Source organism: Anomalospiza imberbis, chromosome 2 (genome assembly GCF_031753505.1).
Source record: "Anomalospiza imberbis isolate Cuckoo-Finch-1a 21T00152 chromosome 2, ASM3175350v1, whole genome shotgun sequence".
Classification (NCBI taxonomy): Eukaryota; Metazoa; Chordata; class Aves; order Passeriformes; family Viduidae; genus Anomalospiza; species Anomalospiza imberbis.
In genome coordinates this window covers 59,188,160-59,214,827 of record NC_089682.1, presented here as the reverse complement: position 1 = coordinate 59,214,827, position 26,668 = coordinate 59,188,160, and the positions used below count along the sequence as shown (strand labels likewise).

At 38.8% G+C, this 26,668-nt stretch overlaps 2 long non-coding RNA genes across 2 annotated transcripts in view; one reads left to right on the top strand and one right to left on the bottom strand.

The window, feature by feature from the left end:
• Positions 1 to 711: 711 nt before the first annotated feature.
• LOC137466548 (uncharacterized) lies at positions 712 to 1,751 on the bottom strand. Its single transcript, XR_010995205.1, has 2 exons — positions 1,489 to 1,751; positions 712 to 929 (listed from the first exon to the last, which is right to left on the bottom strand). It is a non-coding gene; the product is annotated as an uncharacterized lncRNA (long non-coding RNA).
• A 2,688-nt stretch (positions 1,752 to 4,439) lies between these two features.
• LOC137466540 (uncharacterized) overlaps positions 4,440 to 26,668 on the top strand; it is a 34,461-nt gene continuing 12,232 nt past the window's right edge. Inside the window, exon 1 of the long non-coding RNA XR_010995204.1 lies at positions 4,440 to 4,555. This is a non-coding gene — a long non-coding RNA (uncharacterized lncRNA). The remainder of the gene's footprint in view (positions 4,556 to 26,668) is intronic.

Here is a 26,668-nt window from a genome sequence, read left to right as displayed (position 1 = left end):
GAAAACAATCTCTGAAGACATAGCCTGGCAGACGTGCTTAAAGAAGTAATTCAGTCACTAAGTTTGAGTGACCCTGACATGCATTTGCCATCTTCTGTTCAGCTCCAGAATATCTGAGTTTATGGCAGCAATACACAATGCACTAAAATTAATCTGATGCTGTCGTGCTTGACCAGGTATATCAATATAATTGAAACCTTCTGGGCTGCTATATTGATGTCCATTGGTACATCTACTACCTCGCTCCCTAACAATTTCTATTGATTTAAAAATGTTTATTGTGGTAACGACCATCACAGCATGAGAGGGTCTTTTCCAGTTCCAGACACCAACTCATTTACCCTTGGTTTCTTGTCACAGCTGCCTTTGCAAACTGGTCTATCTCCTTATTTCCTGCTTGTGGGGTTGCACCATAGGGAGGGATGATCCTCACCAGAGATTGAAAAGTACTTTCTGGTCCCCCTGCACAGAGGAGTTCCCCATGGCACATCGCAGCCGGTCCAAGGCCACTGAGCAGCCAGACCCCTGATGTGGCCTGAGGCTGGCCTGTAGCAACCAGCCAGACATGACAATGCTGCTGTTGATGAATGTTTGCTGTGGTGATCTCATGGTGATGTGATGACATTAGGTTGAACAAACAAAGCAGTGGCTAATTGACTCATCAGTAAACATTCAGCTAAACAGAATTAAATGGAGAGAAAACTCAGTGAAATTATTTAATAGGAGGCTCCTGATGACAGGGTTTTATTAATTATATCTTCACACAGCCAAAGAGGTACAAAATGAGAGACGGGAAAATTTTCGAAAGGTTGCTGGAAAGAACCACCCAAGTTTCAGGAGAGGTTGGTGTTTTCTGCTTGGCTTTTTTTCTCCTAAAGGTAACACAAGTTCATTTGAATGAGAATTTTTGTTGTTTTTTCATTTATAAGCTAAAAAAAAAATACATTCTGTAACAAGCAGGATGCTGGAAACACACACCTTACACACTCCCCCTGTTAACATAAATCACCACTTCTAAACTATCCAAAATAAAAGCCAATCTTCATGTAAATTAATAGAATTTTAATACTTCTAGTCAGTATTTCAGTGAAAAGAAGGCTACAAACCCCAGAATTTTATTCAAGGCATGACCTCTTTTCAACATTAGCTCTATATGGATGTGGAAATTTGGCTTAAAAGTCAAACTCTGTCTTCTTGAGGCTGTTTGAATATAGCACTTCTCTCAAAAATTTCTGAAAGTATTTTGTGGTGACCCTTTAGATGTAATTGGTGCAGAACATGTCTCAATGAACCATTCCATCCTGTGGTAAGCCTTAGAAACATTATTACTGTGATGTTTCTTTTAATCACAACTTTGTTAAAATTAATGTTAAAGTTCAGAATGAAAATTTCCAACAGGAAGGGACATGTATCAGTTTAAAAGTGCTAAGTCTCCAATTTGACAGCCTCAGCTGCTACTTCATTTTCATGATCCCAACAACACCCTACCAGTTTTATGAGCAGCTGTGTTAGCACCACACATTTTTCAATGGCATTTGTTGTGAGAGATCTCAGCTTCCCGCTGCAGTTCAGGCCTGCAGTGATCACACACTTCTCAAAACAGCTATGGAGGCATTCCTTCAAAACTGCTATTGCAACCTTGAGCAGCACCTACTCATGCTCCTGGTTATTTCTGCCAGACTAATTCCTGTCCACTAGCTGGAAGACAGCTGTAGCCCCATCCAAAATTCAACTTCTTCCCCCCAGCGAGCAGTGTATTATTATGCCATTTTCAGATTACTTTCCTCTTGATGCTTGCCTATATGCAGAGGACCAAGGATGGCCTCTGTCTGTGGGAGAACGAACCCAGAAACAATTTTATTCTCTCTCAACATAGCTAAAACAATCCTCTGTGTGTAATTACATTACATATAGCAGTGTTTTTGATTTTAATTCCCTTCTCCCTTCGCATCCAGACCCCTGTTTTACCTTAGTAGCTCTTTTTTCACATCTACAAGTTCATCTCCCTCTCATTTCCAAATACAAAAGTTTTAATGCATGAATCAGCTAGCCTCCTCTCCTTACATTTGTACCATCCTTCCTGCTGCTTCCTCACCACCATGGAGCTTAAAAAATCCTGTCCATTGCTCTGACCTCAACGCCCTCTCCCCTGGACCTCTGCATTTTCCAGGGCTTCTTCAACATCTGTGTTAACAAGTTTCTTGCTGGGGGATTCTTTTACTCTGCCATTACCTGAGAGCACCTCCTCCTCATTCCTTACAAAGAACACCCCATGACAATCCCATATCCTTTGCATAGTCAGCCAGGCAATTTTTTGCAAATAAAAATCTGTTCTGGCACAATTGTGTTTCTTTTCTCATGGTAGGGGGGACTTCTGTATTTTTACATCCCTTTCTGGCAAGGACCTGTAGTCAGAATCTAGATTAAATGTACCAAGATGTTTATGGCATTATTATGCAGGAGAAACAGATATAATATGTGGAGGATAAATTTCCAGTTGTGATGATACACAATATGTGGGCTAGTTCCTTAATCTTTACAAGAAAATAATTCCTCCTTTTTAGAGGTTCACACAATTAACATTACCTGTCCAGACCATCACAATAATCACTTGCATTATTTTAATCAGAGGAATAACCTTATGCTTTTAAATATTGATTAAAATAATTATCAACTATAAAATGTTCCTAATGTTTTTGTTTGGAGCACCTTCTGATGGCTCTGTAGCAAGCCAAATGAGATCCTTCAGGTATGGTAGAAACAAAGGAGTCCAAATGACTCAGAAATCTGCAGTGTATGTGGAGCCTGTGACTTCTAAGTCACTGGTTAAGCTCAGGGGGTACTGAAGATCTTCAGTGGAAAAGATAGTGCTGCTGCTCCGTCTGCTGTTGAATGCCCATAATACTCACAAATTTTGATTACTATTACTTATATCAGTAACGAGCACTGGCTTCTGCTTTCCCTTTCTTGCTATTCTTACTACATGCTCCCAAATAGCATATCTATTTTATCAGTCTTATGGTTTCTATAGGAGATCCAGGATTTATGGAAATCAGCAGAAAATAGTTTTCACACTGCTTTCTCAGGAAGGAACTGTCTCAATTTAGATGAGTTTGGTAAGCTTGCTTGGTATAGAGCAAATGATGCTCTAATTGATACCCTCAGCAGGAAAGGGTGATAGTGAATAGATTTAAAAGGTTAAAATGCCTTTGACTAAGGTGAGTGAATTGTCAGGATGTCCTAGGAAACAGAGTAGCCTCAGACCAGGGTGCTTAGGTTACTACCATTCTGTGCATGAATAGGAAATTCTTAATTCCTTATGTTCCTTCAAGAATGTCACCATTTTATGAAGAAGACACATACATGCAAATACCAGGGCCTTTCCAAGAAGAGGTGAGGAAACTGGATGAACAGACTATAATTTTAAGCTCTTCTACTGAAGAAAAATAAGGAGTTAGGTGATTCATAGATTTCTAAACTGGGTTGGAAAAATGTATTAGTTTCACAAATTATTTCAGCTGGCAGCTGCTAAAAAATGGTTTAGTTTGTCTCACACTAGAGTTCAGTTGCTTTAGCTGATTGCTGGGTTGGTGAAGGACAGCAGGCAGGTTAATCAGAATATATAGGCACAGTAGGGATAAACATTGTGCTAAATTTAGCAAGGCATTCTCCTAGATTGCATGAGCAGCAGTAGGTGTAACTGCTCTCTATATTAGGATCCACCATCACAATGAATTTATAGGACTTCCAAGGGCATTTGGTTCAATTGAAGCTGCCATGGCTAAATACCAGTTTTTCTATTGCCAGGTAACCTTATTTTTTTTTCTTAGTCAATAACCACAAAATGATAGTAAAAAAAAATAAACATAAGCTACAAACATACATACATACATACATGTATTTGTCAAAAATTGATGGGTGAGGAGAAAAAAACTGTCTGAAGACTATTGAAATGATGGTATTCTGTCAAGACTTTGTTTTGCATTTGCTTAATTTTACACTGGGTAGGGGCAAATAATGAAAGAATATAAATGTTTTATTCAGAAGTGCAGGACTAAAGACTAGGTAGGTCTGTATCCTTAAATACAAATGCACAAACAAAATAACAGTGGAAAATTTCTTCTGACCTTTCAATTGACACATAGGGAATTAACATTGGTGGGAGTTAATGGTCTTTAACATTATTAACTGTCTTATTAACTGATTGAAGGACTTGCTGGCAAACTGACTAGCTGTGCAATTAGGTGTACAGAGAAAAAGAAATCCATCAGCCATTAATCCTTCTAGTAAGAAAAAGAGGGTAATACTTTCTTTCCCAAATTGGGAAAATGTTTACAGTGATACGGAAGGAAAACATTCTATAACAAAACCTAGGTTTAGATCCCCCTGGAAATATTTGCATGAGATCTGTGATCACTTCTTCCAGGTGTGTCTCAGGCTGAGGAAGAAAGGGCTTGAGATGCTGGATCTGCACTTAAGTTGCTTCAAATGCAGTGTACTGACATATGTCCCTATCAAGTATCTTTAAGAAAAAGATTTCCTTCAAGACCACAAGGTGAGATTCTAAGTGGTGGTGTTACCCCCTTAACAGCTTTATAATAAATGAATTATGCTGTCAATTCTTCCATTTCTGGGTAACAGTTGTGATTTTGAACATTCCATAGATCCATTAAGCTTTATGCTGGCATTACCATTTCCATCTTTCTTTTCAACCTCGATTTACAGTCCACTTAGCTCTGTTTACTGACTTGGGATTACATGGTCAAAGCAGATCAAATTCAACTTTTGAATCAGAATTAACAGTGTGGTAGCATGTACTGTGCTTCTTTGCTATGGGTTAATGTGAAAAATCTCGGCCATTGCTAATTTTTGTTCAAATCATAAAATGTTAGCTCATGACATTAAATGTCATTCTGGCTGGCACTGGAAGCACTGACTGTCAATTATCTTGAATAAATGAAATAATTTCAGACAGGAAAAAAGTGACTTTGGAAAATTCTGAATCTGAATGACCTTGCATAATTTGAAAATTAGCTGAAATTAATCATCATGAATCCTTCATTTTCAGCATTTGTCAAAGATGAATAATCTAGTCACTAAATTGTTTTCTTAGAAAACACTTTTGCAACTGTCTTATCAAAGCCTGTATACAAAGAAACAAAAGCAATGCAAGTCTTGAAAATCTGTATTTCAAGGCTGATTTGTGTTTTGTCTGCTAAACAACTGCCACTGAAAACTCAGGAAGAGAGAAGCAGTCATTGCATAGGTAGTGCAAATGTCTTGGACTGTAAGCCAAGTTTCAGTCTTCCATCAACCATTCATTGATCCTTCACTCTAACCTCTGGGAAGCTGAAACAGAGCTTCTACTCATGCCACTTCCTATGACACACATTATGTTCCTTTCATAGCAACTTTCTCTGTGTTTTCCAGCCTGTAGTTGAAGGCTCAGATCAGATATTAGGATGAAATTCTGTAATGTGAGTGAAGGTGGTGAGGCACTGGAACAGGTTGCCCAGGGAGACTGTGGACCCCCTGTCCCTGGAAGTGCCCCAGGTTGGATGGGGCTTTGAGCAACCTGGTGGAAGGTGTCCCAGCCCATGGCAGGGGGCTTTAAGCTAGATGATGATGAAGATTCCTTCCAAGCCTAACCATTGTATGATTCCATGATTCCATCTGAAGGTCCTTTCACAGATGCACTGTGCAAGGGTAGATTCTGCTCATAAAGAAAGTAAAGCTTCCCAGAAAGTTATTACATGCAGAGTTGTTGTCCTCTGTATGTGACTCAGCACAAGGAATTGAATCATTTTAAAACCAGTTTGTAGGAAGAAATGCTGGTGGTTTTACCTGTTCACACAGATCTAAAATGGCTATTCTCATTTTTCTGAATCTTAGAATAAATAGAAAGTATAATTTTTCAAATGAATGCATCCTACAAAAACACTAGTCCAACCATGGAGAAGAACAGACCAGAATATGGGCCTTTGTCTACTGTTTTGACTGACACTAAACATAGCGTTTGATTCATAATTTTGCTTCTGTCAATCTCCATTTCTTGGGTTTGAAGAGAGAAATGCATGAGTGTGACAGATATTCACCATGTGTTTTAAAATTTACAGCAGGTTTATTTGAATATGGCACTGTGAGTTTGCAGTTTCCTTTTGCAGAAGAGAAAATATGTTGTCGTACTCTGACAGAGCAATTTGCTACCTGTGGAAATTTGCAGCATGAATTAGTTAGTATATTGCAAATCTTAAAGATGTCTTTTTAATAGGGGTATAAACCCTGTGATAGTACAAACATTATGAGGAGATGGTACTGATTTAAAGCTTTCTAGCTATAAATAGGAAACTTTTAGCTTTGTTTTGAGATGAAATATGAAATGTAAATCTCACTTGAGACCACAGCCTTTAAAATACTTAGAATAAGTCAGCTGAGGAATTAACTTATTCTTGATAGGAGTTAACATAAGCTATTTCAAAGCTCGGTGTTTACATAGGTCACAAAAGTTGAAAACAGATGGAAACATACTTCATGCACTATTGCTGTCTATGTAAGTAATGGAATTTTGTAAGTGAAATGCACAGTAAATAGCCTACTGAAGGAAAAATACAAGAAACATGAATAGCAGTAACTTGTTAACTGGAGTAAATTAACTCTTATTGTGATAAGGCTGACAGGCTTATTAATTAATGACCAAGATTTAGACCAGATGCGTGAGATTTCTTTTAGCTGTGGATTATACTGGGGTGTAACAAACGCTGATTAAAATAAAATACTACTTACTCTAGAAATTAACTGGGTGCCAGATATGCATTTAGGGTCTTATTCTTTAAGCTGCTTGGTGTTCCCTGTGAGGCAGCAATCAACTAGAAGGAATACTGGACCCCTTCTTGAAGGTCTGACCAAGTGCTGAGGGCATTCAGCCTTTGATCTTTTTTAGTTCACAAGAATCCAGATGCACAAAGTACTATAAATGCTTACTAGACTCAATTTTGTAGTATTATTTATGCACAGAATTTGGGGTTTTATGGTTTACTTTTCTTATAAAACTGTTTGGGACTAATGGTACTTCCCACCTGACATATTGTCTAACCCTCCAAACTCTCGTAACATTTGTGAAGCAACTGAAGACCTTTCTATTTCCAAATGCCCTGAGATTCAGAAGTGGCTGCTTACTCTCTCAAGTCCATTCAAACTTGGGCCACTGCTAAACCACTCTGGAAAGCCTGCAATCTCTCAGACCCAGTATTACAAGAACAAGACTATGATCAAACAGAGATAGTTTCCTTTGCTGAGTTGGCATTTCACAGTCAGAGGAACTGGGAGATGTTGTTACAGTACTCACCCCTTTTCATCATTCCTAGTCATTATTTCATCCTTCCCAGAACATAGCTCTTGTTCTGTCACCTGAATGTCTGTATCCTTTTTATAGAGCTCAAGCAGAAGTTGTTTGGGACACTGGATGTTAAACTTTGAATGATTTAAGGGAAAAGTTTTCCTTTCTGGATGTTCTGCAGGTGAAGCATCCTGACAGAGAAGTCTGTATAAATAAATTTGAAATAGCAAATGATCTGGTCCCTTCAAAAATAGAATCCAGAAAAATTATATGGATCCCTTAGGAGGGAGCTGTGAATTTTTTACTTACAAGTAGTTCCAGGATATGTTTAGTCACCACAACTTGAGATTTCTTTTCACTTGATTGCTAGGGAAAAAGAACAGAGACTAATATGCAGTCACAGTTGTGCTTTGGGCCTAAAAGCAGTAAAAGGTAAGTATACATACCTCACTGGAACATCTCCTCTCCTCTCTGTAATAGCTGCCTGAGGTCTCCAGGCAAGAAAGAAGCCATTTCACTGAAGTCTGAGCCACATGCCTGGAAACTTGCTCCTGTACTGCAACCAACACTCACTTGTCTTCTCTGCCCATAGTGTGTGTCCATGCTTTGGGGTTGCTGAAAAGGCTACTGCTACTGCACTGTTGAAGCTTCCACCTGGCTGTACTCTGGAAAGGTAGACAGTTCTGGGTTGCAGGTAACTCAGGCTCTTTGTAAACACAGGAAAAAAAAGATGGTCATCCTCTTGACAAAACTGACTTGTGCCTAATTTCTAGGTTAATGATAGAAAAGGTCTCCAAAAGGAAGTGTCTGATGTCCTGTAAAGAAAATGACCAAAGAAAAAAGGCATTTGAAATCCTCCATTGAAAGATCTGACCTGCCTGAATATGGCATCTGAGCTTAGGATATAATTTGTGTGTTTTCTAGGTTGAGTGCATTATTAAATGCACTCAAGGTGCATTTAAGGTATCTTTCTTGGTTCAGGTTAGAATGCTTAGACCCAAAACATGGCTCATAAGTCATGCAGATAGTGTTAAAAAAAAACAAAACTAATTTGACTAATTCTCTGAAATGCTCCAATGGTCTGCATGTCTCAATATCATGTTTTCATCTCTGTTCCTTATAGAGTTGTATGATTACTGCCTTCAGTCACTGAGGGTCAAAGTCTTACATATGGAATCAGGGAACCATTTAAAGAGTTTTGCTCTTTTGTGCAAGTCACCTTCAGTGTGGATGCACATGATCAGTAATCTCAAAGAGCTACAGCTGAAGTAGCAAGTATCCCTTTCACTCAGCTGATAAGGGCATTGATTATACAAATAAGTTTTCACCAATAAGCTCTATGGCACCCACATTTTCAAAGTCTCAGGAGGTAAAACAAAAGCATATGGTATCCTCATTTCCTAAAATCTACTATAAAGAACAGAGATCCATTAAATACACCAAAAGCCTCAAAATATCTCAGTGGTGTGTTACTTCTGAGTCTGTTTAGCACTCACATTGGTGTGTAATGCTGTAGGGTTTACTGCAGATTAGAATAAGGAAATGTGTTGCCAGTTTGAAAAGAGTGTTAACAATTAAAAAAGTGCCAATCAAAGCAAAAAGATGAAACATTACGCAGCTATTAAGAATATTATTTAGTCCTTTTAAATGATTGCCAATTTAGATAGTTCTCTTGTTAAATGATTCTTTTTAGCTATTGTACTGAATGCCAGTTTTCAAGAACAAGACAGTCCACAAGCTTAGCTCATTAATGAAAACACAACCTGGTAGGTAATTTTATAATTAAAATGGGTATTTTGAGCACTATGCTGACTTTTGCTACATATCCAACTCTCAGTTGAGTAAGAGGCTTTATGTAAAAGAATTTTAAAGCTAAATTGTAAGAGAAATTGAAAGGGAGGCACGGTTGAGCAGTTTGACTTTTTTGAGCAGAACACCCTTAAAATGTTCTGTTTATTAACACAATGCAGAAAGGTTTGTGCAAGGTTAATGTTAGAATCACTTAGGATGGTAATTCCTTCTGCAAAGTATCTGCATAAATTAGAAAAAGCTGCCAGATTTCCATCTGTTAGCAATACAACTTCAGTCACAAAGACAACTGTCGTGACAACCACACTGAGTAAGTCTTTCAAATAAAACCTGTTAAAAGCTACTGCCCTCCAGCCTCCACCCACTGCAGTTAACAGCATTAAATAGCACCCTAACTGGTATTTATTTTCTTAGGCATTCCTCACTTGTGCAGCTGCTGGCACACTGGCCTTTGATTTTAAATAACCTCAACAGGATAAGAGTTTACAGTCTCTGAAGGTCATGATGTATGTGAAGTGCTTGTCTGAAAGAAATATCCAACCTGAACTTTCTTGGGCTGATGTTACTGGATTCTGTATACTTGTCTCTCACCTATTTTGCATGGTCTCATGTCTGGGAACTGTGTTGGTTCAGATTATTTCTTCCAGATGATGGCAAACCACAAAGAGGCTGTTCTGGACAACAGGTCTAGGTTTAAAGGTGGTGGAAATCACCTTTAGGACCTTTCTACACTCCCCATCCAAGCTCCTCCTGCAGTTTTTGATGAACTTGGGTGGCATAGCAAGTTCAGGCTAGTTTCAGCTCATCCATGAAATCTGTGCTGACAACAATATCAAAGCTATTAGAAAATTAATTTGTGGAAGGTCTCTCATTCAACAGTCTATTTTTACTCATGCATTTCAGCCTGTCAGGGTAGCACATAAAACACTTACTGACCTTTGCAGGAGCAGGCTTAAGGTTCCTAAAGGCTTCATCGAAATGTGGATGTACAAATGAAAATACTTTCTTGTAAGAGTAGAATTAATTTTGTGCTGTTTTGGAACCGTTGCCCTCCTGTGGACTGGCCTGCTCTCAGTGACAGACCACTGGTGGGGCCAGAGGTGCTGGAACCCTTCCCTCACCCATGGAGGGGATGTCTGTCCATCTGCCAAGGCAGTGCCTTGTTCGTACTGCAGTTTTCTCTATCACTGGTTGTCCCTGATACATGTACTGTGTACTGACACTGGCTACACAGCTAGGATAGAGGAAGGGATTAAAAATGATTCTCAAATATTTGTAACTTGTGGTTTAAATGCAGAGAAGAAATTTCTTGTTGGGGGCTGAAAGGAACTGTTCGGGAGCTGCTAAGGAGTGTAATAAAAGCTTAATGTTGTCTCCTGGATGTTTAAAAGTGGCCATTAAAAAGGTCCTTCATATAAACAATGCAGAATACAAACCAAATATGTAAAGCAGTGATTTTTTTAGTTATCAATGTCATCAGAATTTCCATAAATAATATTTCAATTACTTTTGTGCATTAACTTTATATTTAGTATACATCTTTATGGAAGGAGAAAATTGTCACTTCCAAGGTTTCTTCCTCTGGGCTTCATATGTTTTATTTTGTAGTGGAAGTATTCCTGATATTTTAGCATGATCACATAGGGGATAAAGGGCATCAGACACCTAAATATCAGATGTCATTTATTTTTAATTAAAAGGACCTTTTCTAAAGGAAAAAAGAGCAAAGCTCCCCTCATCTTGGGGTTAGGTCACCTGAAAAGATTGAGATATAGACTTTCTGATTTCCTTTTGCAGAGGATACAAAGACATTTCTCATGTTTGCTGGAAAGCATTGTGATGTGGCTGTGTAGTAGCTCTTTGTGAATTTAACTTATCTTGTCTGACAAGTACTTACTACCTGAGCGCCATATGGAACATTTTGTTGGGCTCAGTGTGCGTCCTTTCAGGTTCCTATTGGATGACTTCTGATTTCATGTCAGTTAAAATGAACTCACCTTCCTTGTCTTGTTCTTTCTCCCCACTTGTTGGTGTTTTGTTTTTTTTTTTTTTTTTTTTTTTTTTACATTGGCATTTGCATAGGGGAGAAACAACAGCTCGGCTCAGGGCAGGCAGGGGACTCCTGGGAAGAAGCGGGATAGAAGGGGAGGTTATCTAAGCTTTTTGAGCTCTGTGGGTGCTCAGAAGTGCATGTGGGTGAGCCATGTGCTGGTGGTGGAACGGTGCCAGACAGACGTATGAGAAGAAACAGCACAACCCTCCCTGCAAACTCAGTGCAGAAGCAAGGCAAGGTTTTATTGACACTATGAGGTACAACAAACCTGCTCATTGCAAAGAGATGATGCAGTTTAATGGTGGGGTGCTAGGACACAGTAATATCCTGGGTTCAAAACTAACATCACTGCCCTCTGGCTGGCTCAGGTGTGCTGAAAGTTAGTCAATAATGACACAGCACCTTCAAAGCATTTACAGTGTCAGCCAATTAAAATTCCTTCCCTAGCACTTTTATTCATGTTTGTTAAGGGTTAGATTGGGCTTTTAACTTCAAGCAAAGAGCTGTGGGAGTCTGGCTGGAGTAATGATCCTTCCAGCACATCCTTCTTATGTGGGAGGCATGATGATAATCAGCTGCGGCTCTTTCCAGGACACAGCCTGTGGAGGGGGCAGGGAAGGTGATGCTGCAGCCGTGCAGCAGCTGGGATGGTAGGCAGCCCCCGTCCCAGGGTCCCTTCTTCTTGAGCTGGTGGTTGCCTTCCTGCAATGTCAGTAGCATCCTTATCTACCTGCACCCAGGGTTATCCAGGAAATAGGCAGAGTGTGACAGTGGAGGAACAAGTTTTGGCTGGAGAGACATCATGTCCAAGGAATGGGGAGCAGACTGAACCCTTTGCCTCTAGTTCCTCTCTCCATACTGAGTTAGCTGGGGTTGCCCAGCCCAGAAGAAGGTCATTCACTGGCAAAAAGCATTTGCTGCTGGGGTACTTCTCCTGCTTGACTGGAGGCTTCAGCAAAGGCTCCTGTGGCATCTTCAGTGGCAACCCTGTGATCTACTGCTCCAAATTTAGCTACAACAATGTCTTGTGGTATTAAAAATAATCTCTGGAGTTTCCTCTAAGCAATTGCACCTAGAGGTGACAGCAAAGTTTGGGCTGCCTAATGCAAGTGCACTATCTCCTGATACAGTAACAGTTAATGTCACCACCCTCTAACAACATTAGCCCGATCTGTAAACAGATAAAACAGAGGCTGCTGGTGATGTAACATTGTTGATCATAAGATTAGAGATCCTGCTGGTCTTTGTTTGGTCTTTAAAGAAAATCTCAGAGATTAAATAGAGAATTTCCAGTGCTTTTATTATTAGTGTGTAATATGTTTACTTAGTCATGATTAAACAAGATAACTTGGTATTAAAAAAAAAAACAAAACAACAAAAAAACCCCCCACATGCTTTCACTAGCTCTGGAAGGGATAATCAAACTGGGGAAACTTTCCAGCAGTTACATAGCAAATGTGACTATATCAGTGCAGCAGCCAGCTGAAAAGGATTATGATTCTGGAATAGAATTAATGTGCTTTTGAGTGCAAGTCCCGAATTCTCCCTGCAGTTCAACAGGAGACTACGCAAGAGGCTTTTAGTCTTTGTGCAGGGAGCCATTAACAGCAGGGATGTGATTTTACTGTGTGCTGGGAGGGGGTGTATTCCCTTGGATTAGGATCCAAAACACACCAGGTAGTCACTTTCTGCTTCAAGAAAACCTTTTACATTAGAATAAATGTTCAAACATGGGAGACTGAATATAATTATTTACATTAAATTCACATGCTTTTTCCTGATGATTTTTTCTCCTTACTGGAGGTGTGTGTATGTTCCAAAGCCAAGCCCTGAAGGCCCCTTTCTGTCCAAACTCCTCAAGAGTGTTTAAGCAAGGACTTTGTGGCTCAAAAGTAGCTTTTTCTTCCTGGTAGCTCATTTTCCAGAGAGGTCAGGTAATGATGATATCATTTGCTACTTTGGGCTGCATCTTTTAAAGTCACAGCCCAAAGTGAAGATTATCTTATTTTCAGTCATGTACTCAGCAGAAAAGAATAAGATTTCAAAGATATCTGTGAAGTTTAGTTTCAATTTTCAAGGTGGTTTATTTAGAATACTGCCATGTTCTCAGAAAAAAACCCCAGTGGATCTAGTTAAAAACACAGTTCTAAAGCAAATTGTCAAGCAGCCTCATTGCTGGGACAGTCCAGAGTCAAAGAAAACACAGCTGCTGGTATCTCTCAACTGCAGATACCGGGCCCTTCACACTGCTTTAGGGCTTTGGAATAGTGTAAATATCCACCTCTGAGCAAGAGGATGGTGTCTGCATCCCCAGAGAGTGCAAGGATGGCAGCCGTGCTGTGTATCCAGCATTTCATCAAGGGCAGTGTAAGGCTCCCACAGTTTGCTCCTGATTAATTAGCTAGAGTACAGGGAGCGTGAGTTGGTGTACTATGGAGCAAAATTTGTGTTGACTGTGTTTGAAAGCTGGAATAGGTGCTCTTGTCCTGCCGGACTGGCATATCACTCAGCCCCCAGGCCAAGTCCATGACCACAAAAACATCAAAGTTCTGGGATGCACAAAAAAACATTATGAAAGAAAGTTTTTTCTTGTGTCTTTGCTCTTGAAAAGGGGGCTGTCTCAGCTAATGCTGCCTTCTCTTTATGTGTAGCTCTGTATATTGACCTGTCCTGCTTTGGTATCTCTGCACAAGGGCTCAAAAATAAATGTAAAGAGATCAGTGACACCTTGGCAGGTGTGACTTCATGTAGACTGCAATAGAAAACTGGTGCCATGATCCTTGTTGTATGTTGCACATCTCCACTGCCTTAGAAGAAGGACATTATGAAAACTCCTTTTGTGACCTAAGTGGAGGGATCCCACTTAGGATACTACATGAAAACATTTCTTAATGGGATGCAAAGGCAGCTGTCTGGCTCTGCTGGTGCAAGCCGTGCCTGACTGAAGTGGAGCAAACAAAGATGTTCCCTCCACTGACTTAAGAAGGGCTTTACTCTTGTCCCTGCTTATAATGATAGTGATATCTGTTAAGCTCTCTGCTTGTTACAAGGTAGTTTTCAGAAAACCTGTGTTGTAGATTCCTTTATGCTGCAAGAATTAATCATTGACATCAGACAGAGAAGTCTGAGTTTGATCTTAGTATTGGTCCCTCACTGCCATCTCTGACATGATGAATACAAAGCTATGTATAAAAATTGTACACTGAGTTAAGATAAGCAACGTGCATGCTGAATATAACTTGATTCCATTCTGTGGAAATTTAAAACTAAGCTTTGCCTCCTGGGAAAAAAGAAGGTCTCCCACCCTACCTTAGAAAACCCCAAAGTGTTGGCTGCTCTGTGGTACCTGCCAGCTCCTGTACTGGTCTCATATTACTACAGGTACAAGAATGCTTATCTCTTCCTCAGTATTAATTAGTCCACACAGAAAGATGTTCTGAGGGATAAGACTGAGGCTGTCCAATGGGCTGCAGGGACATTTTGGTGCTTTCTAGCCTGGGAATCTGCCCTTACATTTGTCAAAACTGTGAAGGGATTCTACGGATTAATAATTCCAGATGGCAACGCTATGATACTGAGCAAAACCCAGCTGTTTAAAACCAAAAACCATCAGTCACCCTAAGTACACAGATCTGCTTCACATGTTTTTTCAGTCTTCAGAGCATTTCAAAGAATCTTTAACAATTTTTTTAAGAAATTTTGATGCAGATTTTATTTTCCCCCAATATTAAAGACAAAATGTAAGCATTTTTAACCTTTTCATAATTCCACAAGTTTCTTCTTTGCTTAAGAATTAGATTTTTTATAGTTTTCCATTTCCATTTGGTTTTTTCCTTGACAAAATTTTTTTCCTTGACAAAATTAGTTCTAATATAAAAAAAAAAGTTGAAAGGATTTTTTTATGACAACAAAAATAGTTACAGTTATTGTACAGTTTACTATAAAAGTTTTTCCTTAAGCAAAATTTTGTTTAGCTTCAAGTTCCTCTGCAATGTGAATTGCTTCTGCACTGAATACTACTTTTCAGTAGAAAAATGTTCTTCCCATGCCTTATTTCCCAGCAATATCCTGAAGGGGAAAGTAAAGAAATTTTTTCTCTGTACTGCTGGTATTGGAGTTGGCAGCCAAGCCCACATTCATAGCAGGCAAACTGTTATTTGTTCCCTTTAGAACATATCAACTGTAAATGTTTATAAAGTGCGACACAGCGAATAATTCAGATATAAGTGGAATGGAATAAGCAAAAGAAGTATTGTCTGGCAAAGTATTTGGCCAGTGTAAACTTAGAAACTATGAAAGTTTGCTTACAACCTCAGCAGAAAGGTGGAAAGGTAACGTACATCTCACCTGATACTATACATGACTCGTTCCCTAAAACTCATTTAATCAAGGTCTTTAAGATCCCTAATCGAGGACCTTGGTGCAAGCACCTTAATCAAGTGTTCATTACACTTGAAGGGAAATTATTTCAGTAGGCAGTTATCTTCTGGAAATGCCAGTCTCTCCCCATCCAAGATCGTTAGTTTAGACAAAATACTTAGATTTCTGATGAGTAAATTTGGGAATAGATAGGTAGTGAAACCTCATGAGTACCTGAAGGAGACAAAATTTAAGTAGAAGAGAATATTAAAAGTTAGAAAGAGCAAAGGTTTTTCTTCCAAACTGTGCTGTGTATTTCCTGAAGGCTCAGCAATGTTTGTAAATTCTAAATGCCCAGCTTGAGAACATGGCTGCTCCACATGAGGGAAGATTAAATTTCATACATGTTTTCCAATGATAGAAATAAAGAAGGGTTGGGGATTTTGTACAGGGTGTTGTACAAGAAAAGTGCTAAGGTTGTGGGCTCTGTTGATATTAAGCCTTGCTTATCTGATAATGAAAATGGCAGCTGGAAAAGCCTAGTCTATTATTGTGCTCACAGTGGATTGGTTCTACAGTAACCCTGTCATATCCAGGGCCACTGTTAAGAACCTTCACTTCATTTTAGGAACCTTTACTTAATTTTAGGAAGGTCATATGTCAGGGATCAGTAAACACTAGCCACAACAACACACACAGTTTTTTCATTTTTTCTCTTTTCCCTCTCTGATTTTTTTTTTTTTTTAATATAGAAGAGAATTATAAAACATAATTTCAGGCAACCTTCCCCTCAGTCATTAAATGAACTAATACAATGTGAGCGTGCAAACACACACACACACGTTGGAGACTGGGAACAAATAATCTGAACTTCATGGGACACAAAACATTATTCTGCTTTTTTGGGCAGCTGTTGATAAGTGCTGTCTCTGGACTTCAGTGCTTTGCCTGTTCTCAGAACAGCTTCTTCTGTGATGCAAGCTTATCTGGATCTCCAGCTTGAGCCTGTATTTGTAGCTCCTCACTGTGCTTCAGTCCTCAGTGCCTGGGTGGTCAAACTTCATGTCTGCCAGTTCATGAGGATTGTGAACAGTGTTTTGGAGGCTTGCAAAGTGAAGCTGTGGGGTCCTTTGCCCAGTTGAGCTACACACTTACTTAACTTCAAAACTAGAAAGCACAGCATGTCACCTGCAAAGAGCTGCTTGCATTCTATGTGCCTTGGTAGTCCCTAGACACAAATTGTGGTATTGTGGGAATCAGAAATGCACAGAGATTAATTTACAACACACTACCATGGGCATGTAGCTGTATGGACCTACCCTCTGTCATTTGAACCAAGCTCTGTAAACTGAAATGGCCACCTTCCTGATTTAGCGGATTTGTATTTGTGTTTGCAAAACAGCCATATTTTCACCTGGTTCTAACATTGTGTTGGGTATTTTGATATGGTATTTGGCATAGAAGAAAAGGTATTAAGCACTCTGTGTAATTTTGTTAGAATTCTGCATCAATTATCCTGTGAATATGACTTTTCATCTTCAAAAAGAATTTTACAAACATTTCTCCACCAACAGTGATGTAATTCTAATCACTCTAGCAGATGTTGTTTTGCTGGACTGTGATACCATGTCCCTGTATCCAGTAACCTGTGCAGCCAGAAAGAGCAGTGCAAGAGTGTAGCCTCCTGATTTAACTTTGATGGATGTTACTAAAACTGAAGACAATGTGGACAGAAATGTATCTGTGTTTTGGGAAAAAAAGTATTGTTCAAACCCCAAGTTCTAGGCTAGAAGATGAGTAGTGGCCTGAAGGGATCAGGGAAACCATGTTATTGAGGCACTAAAGTAAACAGGCATGTTTGTAAACAAACACACAAAAGTGTGGTGATGAGTTAGAGCTTCTAATGTGATGCAATGGATAAAATATTTTTTGTTATAAAACACTTAGCTTTATGTTGAAAATTAAATGACAGAATCCAGAGAGAAATTAAAGCTATTAGGTTAATTTCTAATATTTTCCAAAACATTTTACAAGAGAAACAATTTCTCCCCTCAAATTCTGGCCCTATTTACCTATAAACTGGCATTACAAAAGTTGGTAAAATAAAACTAAGTGATTGGCTTCAATTAACAAAAGACTAAGTCTCCTTACAAGCTTTTGCTATGATAAATCCCAACATAATGCACTAAAAACACATCCCCATGGGCTTTCCACTCACACAGAGAAACACTTTTGTGCACAAATGCACACTCACATATAACCACTAAAACAAAGTACTTGGTGAAATACATTCCCTAAGGTGACTTGAGAGTGTTTTAATAGCATTTTGAACCACAGAAATTTGAAGTCATATTTCCTTTGTAATTTGTGTCAGTGCTATCACTAAAACCAGAGGGAAAACAGGAATGAATTATTGCACTATAATTTCTTCCCCATAGTCCTTTTTGCCAAGACTGTATGTAGTATATGCTTTAAATTCTGATATGTGATTATGGGCCTAGGGAAAAAAATCTCCCCAAAAGCATATGACAGGAATATTTAGTAACTCCAGTTAACTTCCTTAAACTATCATACCTAATAGCTTACACATGAGGAAGAAAACTTGTATGAGAATAGATTGCCAAATGATACTTCACAATGAAGTGTGTGCATGAGTGTTTATACATTTTTCTCTAAAATAATAATGGTGATAAGAAATCATCACAGAGTGCTGGACTGCACTGTCTGCTCTGAGCTGAGCTCTGGCCTAGACCTGCTAATCCCAAGGAGCAGGTTGGAGGATGTGCTACGGCCCAGCACATCTGGTTGTCCCTGGTGCCTGGGGAGGTGGTTTGCTGCTTCAGGCTTTCCAGAGCCTCTCCCATTGCATCTTTTGGCGGGACAGGGACCGAGCCCTGTGGGCTGTGGTGGAATCCTAGCCCATCCCAACCCTTCCATACAGCCTCTGCTGTGGGCAGTGTCCTTTGCCATCTCCTGTGGAAAAGGCTTGTTTATCAGGTTCACACCCTGGGGGCCTTTCCCTGGCTTTGGGATGCCCCTGCAGTCCTGTTGCCCATTCCTGCATTCTCTCAAAGCCCAGGTGTGAGTGCAAGCAGAATCCTTTACACATCCTCCACCCTTTAAATCCTCTTTATTGACAGGGCCTGGACAGAGAGGTTTCTCTTCAGCAGGCATACAGTCCCCATGTCCTGTTCCTGGCACACATGCGTCCATGCCCTAGCATGGTCCTCCCGCAGGCCCCCGGAGGACTTTGCTGCACAGCCTGGGCAGCTGCCATGGTAGGGAACACCACTGCCACTCCCTCCTGCTCCCTCTGTCCCACACAGCTGTGCTGGGAACTTCAGAGCAGAACGAGCCCATTCTCCCAGTCCTCTCACCATGGTCTGTGCTTTGTCCTGTTAGTGTCAGTGGGGCCAAACAGACCAATTCTGACCTTGGCCAAAGAGATATTGAAGAACTGAGAACAGAGCACATTGCTTTTGATCATCATTCAGGTTTGACCATCATTCATTCACGTGTAAGTTAAAACCCACAAGAATCCTTTATCTAGATGTAATAAAGACAATGACTACATGGTAGAGTTCATAAAACTCAGTTACAGTTACAACACTGGAGAATATCCATGTACTTACTCACAAAAATAAGCCACTCCATGCACTCTAGAGCAGTTGTCATGCTGTTACTTTTTCCCTTCAGAGAAATCTCACATCCTTACAATAAAAGAGAGAAAAACTGAGCTTACTCCAATCGTTCTTACGATTTCAAAATAAAGTTCATGTTTTTTTAAATTGACAGGAGTTTGAAAGGTCATACTTTCTGCAGAAGGCTATGACATATGCATAGTTTTCTTGCTCTGTGATGTGGGCAGCACCTTCAAGCCTGATTTCCAAGAAAATTATTGTTCAGATGCCCTTCACAGCAGTGTCTCTGGCAATATTGAATCCTTTTCACTGAGAGCTAATTTAATTTTACTTTCATTGTCTCCACTGGAATTGGAAATCTATTATAAATGAGATGTGAATCTAGGCATATGAAAGAGTAAAAAAGGAATGTCTGTGGAGGAGCTTCCTCTGGACCCTCTGTGATATTGTGCCTTAAAATAATATAATCAAATTTACAAGCTCAGAGTAAAGTCCAATGCAATTTGGACCTCAGTTAAAAGCCAGTGCTGAACTGAAGAAAGATAGTTAAAGGACATCTAGGTAAAAGTGAAATCCCTAAACTCTGAATATTCATTGCATTCACAGGAGAGAAGACAAGAAGCTCATCTGGGAAGGCAGAAAAAGTTTAGCTGTCATTATAGGTGCTGAAAGTTGAACATCTTACTTATGTCAAATAGGACACAGTTTACAAAATAAATATGCATGTAGAGTTTTAAAATACAAAAGAGAAAAATAGCAAAAGAGATGTAAGGATTTAAAAGCATTCCTACTTTGAGATGTACAAGCATATTCTTCTTTACTGAAGTTTCCAAATGGCTCAGTCCCAGGGTCAAACAGATACAGATCTTTGATTTTTTTCTTTGGTAAATCAGAGCGAGAAAAAATCAGTCTGGGACTTGATCAAGGCCTCCAGTCTTGTAGGCAAGTGCCCTAACCACTAAGTTCTGGTAGTTGGTAAGTGGATTCTTCTGTCTCTTATTTTGACCAGAAACATGTTCTTGGCTTTCAGACACTTTTCTTCTTTTGTCTGTATGCTCTGGCATATGGTTAGATTCAAGCAGCACAACAAATTATTAATAAATGTTAAGATATTTTCAATTTTGCTACAGAGTAAAGCAAGATATTTAATCAAGTTGCCTTATTTCACCTTTAGTGTCCTTCAAAATTCAAACCAAATCTGATATTTTCCCCAGTTCAGCTAAAAAAGATAATGTCTTGCGTCATGCAGGTCTGACTCTGCTACATGCAATCACTACTGGGACAATATGATGAAAAGTACAGGATTTATTATATCTGTTAAAGGCCAAAAATATTTAATGAAAAATTCCTAAACAAAATTTTAGCTGAAATCATTGCTGGAACAAAGGTAAAAAGAGAGTCTATTGGAAGATCTTGAGGTCATATATCAAGAATGGGTGATTGATACTGCAATATCTAAGAGGAATATGGAAGAAAAGAGAGGCTTAAGGCAGTTATGAGATTGTTCTACTACAACAAAAGATGGATTAAAAAATCAAAATAGAAGAAAGAAGGGACACCTTTGGAATGGAGGAAGAAGATGAAGGAAAAGCAGTAAACAACTGTTTCTAGGTGATATGAGAGCCTGCTACTTTTCTGATTGAATTTTATGCAAAGACAGGCGATATATAACAGCCTCTGAAAAACTAAGTGCAATGTTCTCACCTTGAATAGTTCAAAGTCATGTGTAACTTGATGTACTTAGTAGCGGAACTTGTGATTCCTGCAGTTCACATCTTCCTATGTTGGTTGGTACTGGTGCGTTGAAACAATCAGCACGCAAAAATTACTAACAAAGCTGCAGCAATTAAGAATTCTTCTCACTTCTGGCCATCAGGCTATGTCAGTTCTCCCTCTGAACCTGAAACCTCCAAATCAGGCTTTAGAATACTTTATTTTGTAGCATGTGGATTCAAAAGTGCTTACAGGGAGGTGTGTAGGAATAGTATTCCACACAAATAATGTCTGTGGTTCAGATGGAAGGTGGATAGATCACAGCAAGATACAAAGGTTAATTTGAGGGTGAATGTTTCAGCTTATGCATATCAAAGCACTGATGCATGAGTCACTGGCACAGAATGAATAATTTTTTTGCATGAGAGTAATACAATGTTCTTGCTTACTGCTTTTCAAATCTATGAATAATGCCAAATGAAATGATTCTTCTTTACATCAGTAATTTTCTGTGTTTGCTGCATAACAAAGATACTGATTCTTACAGAATACATAGATGGATGTCCTCAATATGCCAAATATGAGGAAGAAGGAGAAGGACAGGGAGAGGGAGAGGGAGTGGGAGATGGGAAAGAAAGAGAGAAAGAGAAAGAGAGAGAGAGAGAAAGAAAAAGAAAGAAAGAAAGAAAGAAAGAAAAAGAAAGAAAGAAAGAAAGAAAGAAAGAAAGAAAGAAAGAAAGAAAGAAAGAGAAAGAAAGAAAGAAAGAGAAAGAAAGAAAGAAAGAAAGAAAGAAAGAAAGAAAGAAAGAAAGAAAGAAAGAAAGAAAGAAAGAAAGAAAGAAAGAAAGAGAGAGAAAGGAAAGAAATAAGGAAAAAAAAATCCCCTCTGCCAAGACAGTATTATTAGACTGCTTACTGATAAAGCTATGCATAGAATTAGCATAAAGCTTTTTATTTTCATGCACATTTTTTGGAACTGGTGTCTGAGAGGTCACTGGCCAAGTGTTTAACTATTCTCGCTTAGAATAGAAGCCCATTATTCATTTTTATGTTAATAGTAACTGGGAGATGAGGAGTGGTAAAAATACATTCAGTTCTTAAATTAACACCTTATGACAACTTGAATTAAAACACAATGTGAATGTATTACATTTCACTCTGAACCCACATGGTTGGCTACAGCAGGTATTGAACCAGCAGGAATCACTACTTGTCATATTTGTGGTAACTCTCAAATCAGCTATGACATGGAACAGCCTTTTGATCTTGACCATGTTCTACTAATTATTTAATCTTTGACAACACAGAAACATATTTCAGCACATAACTTAAAAAAGAGCACAGTATAGGTTTTCTTCCAAAGTATACAAAAGCCAAGAAAGCAACCTCACACTTCTTTTAAATCCCTGTTTTCACTCTCTCTTCATTAAAGTTAGATATGAGCCATAATTTCAAATGAAAATGGATGCAAAGTTTTCCTCTTAGGGTAGAATTCATTGTATCCAATTTCAGATATCTATGAGAAAGGTGTTTAATCTTGATTTGTTTTTCTTTATTCTGCTTATAGTCAACGGGAAGAAATGAACAATTTTAGATAATTTTAAACATTTACCTTACAATGAAGCAAATAGTGCTGTAGAGTTGGTTTTTTTTTTGGTCCATTGGCTTGGGAGACCAGCTTGGATGTAAGAACATCTGGTAAGAGAAATCTCACCTAAGGTATCTAAGAAAGACCAGATGTATCACACCTCAGAAAAAAGCCTAATTCTTTCCATGGACTAAGAGCATGCTTGGGGTTAAATGAGATGAATTCCAGCCTTGTTGTCTTCTATAAATTTGGCAGAATCTGTGTCTGGGTCTGGCCAGAGAACAATGGTTACATTTTACTTACAAGTAAAATAGAAACACTCTTTGAAATTCTGGAATTTGTGAGAATCTTACCCAGAACAGTAGGCTTCTGCCTAAAGCATCTGCTGAAGAACCTTTGGGGCAAAGCCAAGCTCTTGTCTAGTTTGATTCACAGTGAAGAATCAAAGCTACTTAGTGTAGGTGAGTGCCCTAACAAATGGGTTTGTGTCTGCTTTTGGGCCTGTTTCAGTTCATATCATTGGATCAAGAAGTAAGGACCTGAATCAAGGCTGAGTAGTATCTTCTGTATGGGACTCTTATGGAAAAATATTTGCTCACAACAGTATCAGGTGATTTCTCACTTGTTGTCTCATTAAGTACAGAAAATCTCTTTACAGAGTTTTGTTAAAACAGACCCAGTGCCACAAAGTTATTGGATCTTGAGAACTGGCACTTTTTAATGAAAAAGCCTGATGCTGGAAGGTCCTGGACAACAGTCCTGATAAATTTCTCTTTCTCTCTTTCTCTTTTTATAGTTTTCATTAAAACATTGTGATGAAACCTAATATAAATGATCAGAATGCATTTGTCTGTTTATTGTTTATACCAACTTCATTTTCCACAAGAAGCATCTTGGTCTGACTCCTTTATACGCTGCAGTAAAAAGGTCTCACTGCTAAATTGAGGTATTCTTTGGCAATTAACAAGAATTCTTCAGTAGCAGCAGATGGTTTCAAACACACTTTCCTCACATTTGATGAATGTCTACCCAAACAGGCAAAAGCGGATGCCAGCTTCACTTCTCTTGTCTCATAGCTCATGTGCATTCCAGGGTGTGCTACAGCTTCCAGGGTGTGGGTCTCTATATTCTGGCCTCTTTGGGAAGAGTTTTCATTTCCCTGCCCTCTCTGTGTTCACTAAGACACATTTCTCTCAGAATGCAGAGGAAATGCATTCTGAGGAAACCTGCAGACCAAATGCTTCATATAGGCAACACAGGTCCTCCTGGTTCCTGCCAATCTTTCATATGGGTTTGTACTTCAGATAGGGGGGACTTTCCTGGACATAGGTCTTATTTGACTTCCTGGATAGTTACCAGCTCATTCCAAAGAGAAGATTTTTGACTTACTTTTAATAGAAGGTGCTTCCCAGTAGCCATGGAAACCAGTACTGGGAAAGCAAGATTCTCCCTTATAAGCAATGACAAGAATAAGGAAGAAACACACTTAAGACATCAGTACACTGGAGAAGTGGCCTTACAGAAAACTCATGAAGTTCAATAAGGACAGGTGTAAATTCTTCCAATGTAGTGTAGCTCAGTCCCATGCAACAGGACAGGCAAGGGAGAAGACAATTCTGAAAAGAGTACAAAGAGTAGTGGTGGATGACTTGAACTAGTGAGAGCAGATTCTCCAGACTGAGGCAATAGAATATTCTTTGTTCTATACTTCTGAGACTACATCTGAAGGCCTATGTCCAGTTCTGAACTCGCCAAGACAAAACTAAGCCCAAGGTACTAGAAGGAGTCTAGTCTATCACATGGGCTTACTGAGATGGATTAGCCGCTAAGTCCTTGATGTACAAGGACTATCTGAGAAACCTTGATTTGCTCAGTCTGAAGGACAGAAGGCAAAGTCAGATCTTAATGCTGTTTTCTCTTGGGGATTCTCAACAAAATCATGAGCAGAAATACATACACAAAGTGCAAAACAAGAAAATCTTTGTTGGATATCAGGAAAAAAAATTCACCATATGGGTTGTCTAACACTGGTTCAAATTATCTAGAGATGTTGTGAAACCTCCATCCCTGAAGATAATAAAAATTTGACAGAAAAAATCCATGAGCAACCTCATGTGACAGTATAAAACATCAAATGACCCCCTAAGGTCTTTCAAATCCATTTTATGCAGAAGGTCTTTAATGGAGATCTTAAAAACCTAATTTTTGGTATTAGGTGTTACCATTCTGGTGAGATCTTGGTTGGTGAACACATTTGTGATAGACCCATATCTACTTATTAAAATAATGTTTATAACTGTTTACAGCAGTGAAGTTGTATGAGCCAGGGGAAAGGCAGATAAGGAATTAATGTACATTTCTTAAAAGTACCTACTTGTCATTCTCATATTCAGAAATACGCTCTTACAGAAAAGAACTTGCTTTTTGGCATCCTCTAATGTATTAATCAAAAATATTTCTGTATTTATGATTTACGGTTATTACGTAAACTTTGCAATTTCTCAAGAACTAAAAGAGTTGTATGATATAAATTCATGTTTTGTAGATAAAAGAGAAGGAAAAAGTATCAAAATTTGGAAACAAAATTAGTTTTATTTGCTGTGAGTGATTCTGGTAATGCAAGGTGATTTGACCATGACATAATAGAAAGATACTGTGCAAGATGAGGTTCAACCAATTTTTTCTCAGAATTCTGGTTCTGAAGATCCTGCAGAACAAAGTGCAACCCTGAGAGATGAGGAAGAGCCTCTGTGTAGAAATCAAATTCATTTTGACTCAGAAGGCTTAAGGCAGTAGAGAGCAATACATGCTAAAGGTTCATGTAGTGCACTTATATTTTGTTTTTCATTTTCTGTTTCCTTTGAGACACCCACATGAAAGTTGCACAGCTGGTTCCTCTTGCTGTTATTTACTGCAGTTGCACATTGAACAATTTGCTATTTCCCATGACATCTTTCATATATCTCAAACATCAATTTCCATGCTATTCCCCAAAAAAAAAAAAAAAAATCCTCTTTTACATGTAAAGCACCAAAGAATTTATCTTTTCAAAGAGACCATTTTGGGGGAAGTTCATGGTTCGTTATTCTAGCAAACCATTTTCCTTTTTTTCACTTTCTAACCAGGAAATCAAAAAGAGTATCTGAAAAAAGAGTCATTGAATGACTTGAAGACTGTGGTAAAATATGCTGGCATTTTGCTGCCATGTTATCAAGAGTGACTTAAACCTTAGAATCAATACAAATTGCACTTTTATTTGATACTTGATTATTTGCCTCCTACTCCATTTATCCTATGGATCCAATGGAGACTCTTTCACCAGACTTCTGAAAGGAAAAGAGAATATGAGAATATTTGAGAAGAATTCTCTTCTTCTCAAAGAAGAGAAAAGCTTCAACTGTATTAGGAATCCTTCCAAACATCCACATCATGTCTGTGAGAATATGCATTAAATTACTCTATAGAAAGCAAATGGAAACAGAGGACTCTGCATTTTTCTGCGTGTGCTCAGCATGCTGACAAAGTCCTTATGTGAAAACCAGCAAGGACCAATAAAAGAATCAAGAACTTTGAATCTAAGGCACTGAGAAAAAACTGTCTTTGTGATGCTTTCTTATTTCTTCTGAATCAATTTAAAGGCTATGAAAGGTGCTGAACTGACAGACCAAATTCCTTTCTTAATACACAAAACAGGTGCAGTAAATGATTTTTGAGCTTTCCCCACTGTACCAGTGCATTTCAGCCTTGGTTGAGGGGGACCACCTTCGGGCAGAGAGGAGAGTTCATCTGCCAAGCCTGTGCATTTTTTTCCCCTCTGTGTTGACTGCCAACAAAGACACCAATTAGTGCATAGCCCCAGCATTTGAAGCAAATGAAAGCAGAGACAGCAGAATAAAGGGAGAGATGTGTTTGCTCCTGGAATTCTGTGTTGACATTTATTTTGGATTTTAGCAAGGCCTACAATCGTTTGCATTATTTTAAGGAAAAAAAAAAACAAAAAACACCCAGTCTCATTACCATTGGATATGATGATGGGGGAAATGGGCTGGAAAAATCCTGGATCTTTGCTGTGCCTTATTCTGGAATTACAAAGACTAGGGCAAATTCTTTACTGCTGTGCCATTCAGCTATTATGTTTAACAATCTAATTAGAAAGGCTATGTTGCTTT